Below are 8,748 nucleotides of genomic sequence, written 5' to 3'. Positions count from 1 at the left end.
AAACACCATTGAATTTTAGCAATAATAACAAACAAATAATAATGACTCGACATCCTCTCCTAATCTGTCCAGTATTCTTATTCATTTTACAGCAGGTTTTCAAGTCACAAAAATGAATAATATTACATTGTAGTATAGTTAAATCTTTCCTTCTCTCTCTCCCAAGCCAAACCCATCCCTATCCCCCCCCGTTATATCCCCCCTTTGCCCCACCCAAGATAAGCTTGTCCCAACCTCCCGTCCTTACCCACCCTTGCCCACCCAAGCCAAGCTTGTCCCAACCGCCCATCCTTGCCCCCCCTTGCCCACCCAAGCTTGTCCCTAACTCCCATCCTTGCCCACCCTTACCCACCCAAGCCAAGTTTGTCCCAACCTCCCATCTTTTCCCACCCTCCCTACCTCTCAGATACACTTACACCCATCCATCCATCAACTTACTCATCCATTCCCGGGTCATTCTACAGATTCGGTGACATTTCAGTATTGTCAGTGTCCCAAGATGTACTAGTGTTATAACTTGTCAGAACATTTATCAGACTACACTTAAATTACAACATTTCAAAGTTTTACATGTTTTTAATATGGAGTAGAGAATATGATTTTAAACAGAGATGAATTTCAATACTTATATGTTTGCTTTTCTTAGGAGTATTAAGAATTTCGCCTGTCCCTATTGACCATCATGCAAATGGCGTGACTCATTTTGAGTACACAGTGTTAAATAATAATGCTTTTTTTGTTAAATTAATTGTATATGCCCCCCTTATTATGCATAATCCATTTTCTCAGCATAAGACATTTTATTTTCTGAGAAATTCAGGCTTTTACCCCTGTCCTTGTATTTCTTTCAACCCCGTAACGCAACAATACCCCCCACTCACAATTAAATAATGGTTTGATCCTGTGGACATCATTTATGAGGAAGTGACATCATACAAGTCTTCAGAGAAGCCTGGTGTGACAAGTGGTAAGCTGCTCTCTCACTTTTTATAAATATTTCATGTTTTTTAAGCACATATGGGCTTTGTCAATCTCAGGTATTCAACTCTGTTGGGGGGGAATTCATAGTTAAGATTTTACCAAGAATTGTTTTTATAGCTATGAAGTATAACAATGTATTTTGTTGAATAAGGCCATGTGGCACACTGCTAGCTGCTAGCATCCCGAATTAGCAACAGATTAGCACAAAATCTTCAACCCTGTCACATTCAACCCCATCACATTTTTCAATGTTACGGGGTTGAATGGCTGTTACAGGGTTGAATAGCTGTTAAATCTTAGCAATATTTAATGTATATTGCTTAATACCAATCATATTTTCTTGTTGAATGTTTGTTGTTTACGGTTTTACAGTATCAACTAAAAGTACGAGGAATTTTTGAAAATAATAACTTTAAAAAAGTGACAATTAATTTGTTCTCTCTCCTATATACATTGACATATTTAGGAGTATTATCTGCAAGTTCATGTTCATTTTACTACATAGTGATTAAAAGGATACAATATTTAGTCTTGAAGAGTAAGCAGGTCATTGACTTGACCTTGACCTACAATTTCAGATTCAACAATGGAAAAAACAGCAGCAGAAAGGAAACACACATAGAGAGGAAGGTGAGGGACATCCGCGCGCCGGTGGTCAGGTAATTCTCCTGGAAATGTAAGATCTTTAAGACACGAGGTGGTGGTGGTCATGGACACACAATCAATAGAAAATAAAGTTTTGTTGCTTTAAAGCATAATTTGGTAATGCATAAAAAGACTAGAGAATGTAAATGAAGACTAGTCTAAAAAGACATACAGTATACTGCCTTGGCAACTGGTGCGTGAGGGGTTCATGTTCACTAGCCAACTGGTTTGTACTGACATATTTAGGAGTATTATCTGCAAGTTCACGTTCATTTTACTACATAGTGATTAAAAGGATACAGTAATTAGTTTTGGAGAGTAAACTGGTAATTGACTTGACCTTGACCTACAATTTCAGATTCAACAATGGCAAAAACAGCAGCAGAAAGGCAAAGAGAGTACAGGGCAAGAAGAAATGCTGATCCAGAACGAAGGGAAAAGTACCTCAGGAGTGAACGCATGAGATGGACAAAATATGTTTTAGCAGGAAAGAAGAAAGGAATAGGAGATCTAGATAAGAGAGGTCAAAAGATGAGGAGAAAGGGATGGAGAAAAGCGAAGGAGCGGCAAAAGCAAAGGGAAATGGCTGTTAATACTATTGCCACCCCTCCACAAAGTCCTGATAGAGACGTGGTGATGTCACATGAGCCCACAAGGTTAGGGAAAAAGATTGTGTGTGTGAGGAGAGAGAGAGAGAGAGAGAGAGAGAGAGAGAGAGAGAGAGAGAGAGAGAGAGAGAGAGAGAGAGAGAGAGAGAGAGAGAGAGAGAATAGGAGTGCAAAGGAGTGCATACAAATATGATTTCTGGTAACTTTGTACACTATTTCTTCAAAACTGCTTAGACATATTCACATTGTAATAGTATCCTTAACATTGATTTATACTGCTTATGAACTTACCTTGTTATGATTTGATACAATAAATAAAATTGAATTGAATTGTCTATTTGTTTGTTTTAGACAATCTGTGAAGGGGAAGAAAAAATCAAGAAAGACAAAAGACAAATTGAGAAAGCAGGTAGCTGATTTACAGAAATGTCTTGATGAAGAAAGGAGGGCCAAAGAAAAGTACAAAAAAAGGCTCCAGCGTTTAGAAAAGAAGACTTCGTCAAAATCCACAGCTGTACCAAGTGATGTCAGAAGATCTGCACTGCATCACACAGCACTCGTTGCTCAAATAAAGGAGCATTACTCTGGATATTTCTATGAAATCAATGAAATGTTGTAACTGTTGTTAGTTTATTAATGTGTTTTAATCTGTCTAGATTTCATCTTGATTGTTTAAACTTTAAAAGCTATGTTGACAGTAGTTTAAAATGTTTAAAAAATGGCAACATGTGACCTATATAGGTTATCAATGTTAAGATGTTTGCTCAATGTTCAAACAGACTCCTGCCATTATCAGATGGATATTTTTATGAAATCAATGAAATGTTGTTACTGTTATTAGTTCATTAATGTGTTTTACTCTGTCTAGCTTTCATCTAGATTCTTTAGATTTTAAAAGCTATGTTGACAGTAGGTTTAAAAATGTTTAAAATGTTTAAAAAATGGCAACATGTTAGTGATCTCAAAAGATAAAACATATGACACGTGATGCTTTTCACTCAACCCTGTTACATGATTTTCAACCCTGTTGCGGTGCATTCATCCCTGTTACGAGATTATTTTTTTACATTTTTGTATTAAATACACAAAATATAACATCAATAGTGTTTTTATTGTGTGTATTAAATCAGGGTAAATAAGGCTATTTCAATTTTGTCAGGAATTACGCAGCATTCTTGCACATTTCTTGCGAAAATGTGGAGTTAGATTAGAAATTTCTTCATCGTAAACTGGAAAGGATGGTGCTGGTCAGTTTTTCTTGATTTTCTCTTTAATTACAATATGCCATTATTTACAAGGGACATCTAAACTGTGAGATTATGCCAGAAGCTGATCTCAAGCTTATTGGAAAAATGAATAGTTGAATAACAAAATGACTGTGACGGGGTTGAATTAAATTGGGACTTGTTTGAGAAAATAATACAGAATAATAACTTAATACTCTACATTGAGATGGGAAAAGGTATTTTCTATCAAGTACAAACATTACTTTGTCACATCAAATAAAAAAAAGCTTAAGATTTTAATGTTCATTGTTTCATCCTCCTCAATCACAAAAGGCACCGAATCTGTAGAATGACCCTCCCGCCCAACAAGTATTCAGACCCCTTGACTTTTTCCACATTTTGTTACGTTACAGCCTTATTCTATTCTAAACACAATGACAAAGCAAAAACAGGTTTCTAGAAATGTTTGCTAATTTATAAAAAATAAAAAACTGAAATATCACATTTACATAAGTATTCAGACCCTTTACTCAGTACTTTGTTGAAGCACCCTTGATAGCGATTACAGCATTGAGTCTTCTTAGGTATGACTACAAGCTTGGCACACCTGTATTTGGGGAGTTTCTCCCATTCTTCTCTGCAGATCCTCTCAAGCTCTGTCAGGTTGGATGGGGAGCGTCGATGCACAGCTATTTTCAGGTCTCTCCAGAGATGTTCGATCGGGTTCAAGTCCGGGCTCTGGCTGGGCCACTCAAGGACATTCAGAGACTTGTCCGGAAGCCACTCCTGCATTGTCTTGGCTGTGTGCTTAGGGTCGTTGTCCTGTTGGAAGGTGAACCTTCGCCCCAGTCTGAGGTCCTGAGCGCTCTGGAGCAGGTTTTCATCAAGGATCTCTCTGTACTTTGCTCCGTTACTCTTTGCCTCGATCCTGACTAGTCTCCCAGTCCCTGCCGCTGAAAAACATCCCCTCAGCATGATGCTGCCACCACCATGCTTCACCGTAGGGATGGTGCCAGGTTTACTCCAGACGTGACGCTTGGCATTCAGGCCAAAGAGTTCAATCTTGGTTTCATCAGACCAGAGAATCTTGTTTCTCATTGTCTGAGAGTCCTTTAGGTGCCTTTTGGCAAACTCCAAGCAGGCTGTCATGTGCCTTTTACTGAGGAGTGGCTTCCGTCTGGTCACTACCATAAAGGCCTGATTGGTGGAGTGCTGCAGAGATGGTTGTCCTTCTGGAAGGTTCTCCCGTCTCCACAGAGGAACTCTAGAGGTCTGTCAGAGTGACCATCAGGTTCTTGGTCACCTCCCTGACCAAGGCCCTTCTCCACCGATTGCTCAGTTTGGGTGGGCGGCCAGCTCTAGGAAGAGTCTTGGTGATTCCAAGCTTCTTCCGTTTAAGAATGATGGAGGCCACTGTGTTCTTGGGACCTTCAATGCTGCAGAAATGTTTGGTACCCTTCCCCAGATCTGTGCCTCGACATAATCCTCTCGGAGCTCTACGGACAATTCCTTCGACCTCAGGGCTTGGTTTTTGCTCTGACATGCAATGTCAACTGTGGGACCTTATATAGACAGGTATGTGTCTTTCCAAATCATGTCCAATCAATTGAATTTACCACAGGTGGACTCCAATCAAGTTGGAGAAAAATTCAAGGATGATCAATGAAAACAGGATCCACTTGAGCTCAATTTCGAGTATCATAGCGAATGGTCTGAATACTTATGTAAATAAGGTATTTCTGTTTTTTATTTTTAATACATTTGCAAACATTTCTAAAAACCTGTTTTCGCTTTGTCATTATGGGGTATTGTGTGTAGATTACTGAGAAAAATAAATATTTAATCAATTTTAGAATAAGGCTGTAACGTAACAAAATGTGGAAAAAGTCAAGGGGTCTGAATACTTTCCAAAGGCAATGTATACTCTATGCAGCCACACAACCATTTTCTCCCACCCTCCTACACATATTCATATTCACCATCCCTCACTATTCCCTCACCCTCCCATTTATACACAAACACATACACACCTACACTCCCACACACACGCACATACATAGAACAGTTATGGACATACATGCTATATTTCCCACAGTGAATTGTCTTTTCAGTGTCCATGTAGTCCATTGGCATCGGCTACTTCAATCGTTACGTCATAGAGAATAACAGTTATTTGGGGAAAGTATAAATTATATTGGGGGGAGGGGGAAAGGATATTGTCTCAATTCACGATAAGCCGGTCTCAGGCGTCACTGTATGTAGCCTAGTACGCTCATTGAAGTTCCTACTTCAACCTCTTCTCAGAGCAGGGGTCTCTCCTCCTTCAACTAGGAAGGTTTCTAGGAAGGTTTCTTGTAGCTTGAATATGGCTTCATCGTCGCTTGTGCATTCCATCCTTTGTGTTCCCTTCCATACCCACAGTACTGCCGGGAAGCAGAGTTGAGATGTAATTCTTTTTTCCTCCAGTGACTGTCTGATCGGAATGTATTGCTTGCATTTTTTTCTCAGCCTAACAGACAGGTCCTGGACGAATCGAATGGACTGACTGTGGATTTTGATCTCCTTTACCCCCGGTGCCTTCAGAATGTTTACTTTTATTAATATATCGATTTTAGATGGTTAATTTGAACTTTGTTGTCTGGCTTCTACATAAAACCACAGTTTTGTCGGTACAAAACGGAGCAACTCACTACCCATGCATCCTATCGATAGTACGTGCATGTGCCACGGTTCCTATGTGGTTGAAATACTATCAGCTTTTATGATGCTGATAAAGATAGCACCTCTACAGATGGTATCTAACTGCGCATTCGCATTCTCTCATGATGCTGAAATAAATCAATCATATTTCTCCACTCCTGTTCCAGAGTCCAAATTTAGCCTCCATTTGGTGTATAATTTTACTGCAAGAAATGCTTAATTCTGCAGGAGTTAATATTAAGGCTATGTGAGAGGTTATAGACCTACAGTCAGTGTCCATATTTCAGTTACTCTTTAACCCATCTGAACAGTAGGCTACAGTTCCCTTGATATGCCACAGACCTATTTGAAGTCCCCATCACCACACAATCATCACACATAACATACAGTTGAAGTCGGAAGTTTACATACACGTAGGTTGGAGTCATTAAAAGTCATTTTTCAACCACTACACAAATGTCTTGTTAACAAACTATAGTTTTGGCAAGTCGGTTAGAACATCTACTTTGTGCATGACACAAGTAATTTTTCCAACAATTGTTTACAGACAGATTATTTCACTTATAATTCACTGTATCACAATTCCAGTGGGTCAGAAGTTTACATACACTAAGTTGACTGTGCCTTTAAACAGCTTGGAAAAATCCAGAAAATGATGTCATGGCTTTAGAAGCTTCTGATAGGCTAATTGACATCATTTGAGTCAATTGGAGGTGTACCTGTGGATGTATTTCAAGGCCTACCTTCAAACTCAGTGCCTCTTTGCTTGACATCATGGGAAAATCAAAATAAATCAGCCAAGACCTTAGAAAAAAAATTGTAGACCTCCACAAGTCTGGTTCATCCTTGGGAGCAATTTCCAAACGCCTGAAGGTACCACGTTCATCTGTAGAAACAATAGTACGCAAGTATAAACACCATGGGACCACGCATCCGTCATACCGCTCAGGAAGGAGACACGTTCTGTCTCCTAGAGATGAACGTACTTTGGTGCGAAAAGTGCAAATCAATCCCAGAACAACAGCAAAGGACCTTGTGAAGATGCTGGAGGAAACAGGTACAAAAGTATCTATATCCACAGTAAAACAAGTCCTATATCGACAGAACTGAAAAAGTGTGTGCGAGCAAGGAGGCCTACAAACCTGACTCAGTCACACCAGCTCTGTCAGGAGGAATGGGCCAAAATTCACCCAACTTATTGTGGGAAGCTTGTGGAAGGCTACCCGAAACATTTGACCCAAGTTAAACAATGTAAAGGCAATGCTACCAAATACTAATTGAGTGTATGTAAACTTCTGACCCACTGGGAATGTGATGAAAGAAATAAAAGCTGAAATAAATCATTCTCTCTACTATTATTCTGACATTTCACATTCTTAAAATATAGTGGTGATCCTAACTGACCTAAGACAGGGAGTTTTTACTAGCATTAAATGTCAGGAATTGTTAACTGAGTTTAAATATATTTGGCTAAGGTGTATGTAAACTTCCGACTTCAACTGTATCTGCTATCATCGTCTTTTACCATTTCACCAATTATTTCCCAAACATGACTTTTCTGGCCCTCCCTTGTCTTTATTTTCAACTCTCCATTTAGCAGTTTTTCTCTTATTGAATTAAACTCTGACATTGTCCTCTTTGCCTCCGTGGCTCGACGTTTGCTTTTTTATGTTCCCAAAAGCATTTGGCGATTGGCGTGTTGGCTATTTGGCACTCGTACAGTAAGGCCCTAAAGTTAGGCTTACGCACTAATGCCAGATAGCTTAAAATAATGAAAGATATAGATATATATATATAAATTGCACATGAATGATACATTTATGGATTTTTTAAGATATGGTTTTCTCTTTATTTAACCCGCCCGACAGTGCCCTTCATCCACACAATATTTAATGATCCTAAACCCGCCCGCCCCGCGGATACAACATCGGGGACTGCGGGTTATGAGTCAACCCGTGCATCACTAGCGGACACTGCCATTGGATGCACGTCATGCACCTAGTCTTATTAGTAATAATCCAATTGAGCCTCTACACCTCGATTAGGATATATACAGTAAATCCTTATTATTTAGTTGAATGATTTTCAATTTGTGACAACCACACAAGCAGCCACTCACTGATCTGACAGCTCTAATGCAGTTACACTTCTGAGGCCTCCATACGGAAGAATTATATGTTGGAGTATATTTCAATAAATTATTAATATATTTCAATATATTGGGATAATGTCAAATAAACAAATAAAATATATGTAAATATATTTGTAAAATATATGTGTAAAATACACACTAATGCCCTTCTCTACCCGATGGTAATGTTGAGTCTCTATTGACCTCTGGTAACTTAACATTAGGTTCCCAAAGTGGTATTTTGCATGCAAAAGTTGGATCATTGAGTTGTAGTTGAAAATAAATTCTGCAGCTATTGAAGTGTTTATTTCGAAAAGACAAGTAGAACATATCTGTGAATATATTAAAACATGTATTTTTCCTCAGCTGTCAATCAGAATTTTAAATGTTCCAGGACCCCGCCTCCAACTGACAGAGTAGCCATTACAATATTGCATTTTCTTCAGAAGAAGAAGAG

The 8,748-nt window shown here is 38.9% G+C and overlaps 1 long non-coding RNA gene across 1 annotated transcript; it reads left to right on the top strand.

Annotated features, from left to right (window-relative positions):
* Nucleotides 1-1,854: 1,854 nt before the first annotated feature.
* Nucleotides 1,855-2,816, top strand: LOC123481488. The gene is made up of 2 exons (XR_006657158.1): nt 1,855-2,282; nt 2,586-2,816. It is a non-coding gene; the product is annotated as an uncharacterized LOC123481488 (long non-coding RNA).
* Nucleotides 2,817-8,748: the final 5,932 nt, after the last annotated feature.

The sequence above is a fragment of the Coregonus clupeaformis genome, chromosome 20, assembly GCF_020615455.1.
Source record: "Coregonus clupeaformis isolate EN_2021a chromosome 20, ASM2061545v1, whole genome shotgun sequence".
NCBI lineage: Eukaryota > Metazoa > Chordata > Actinopteri > Salmoniformes > Salmonidae > Coregonus > Coregonus clupeaformis.
Note: the sequence above shows the minus strand (reverse complement) of the source record. Positions and strands in the feature narration are given on the sequence as shown.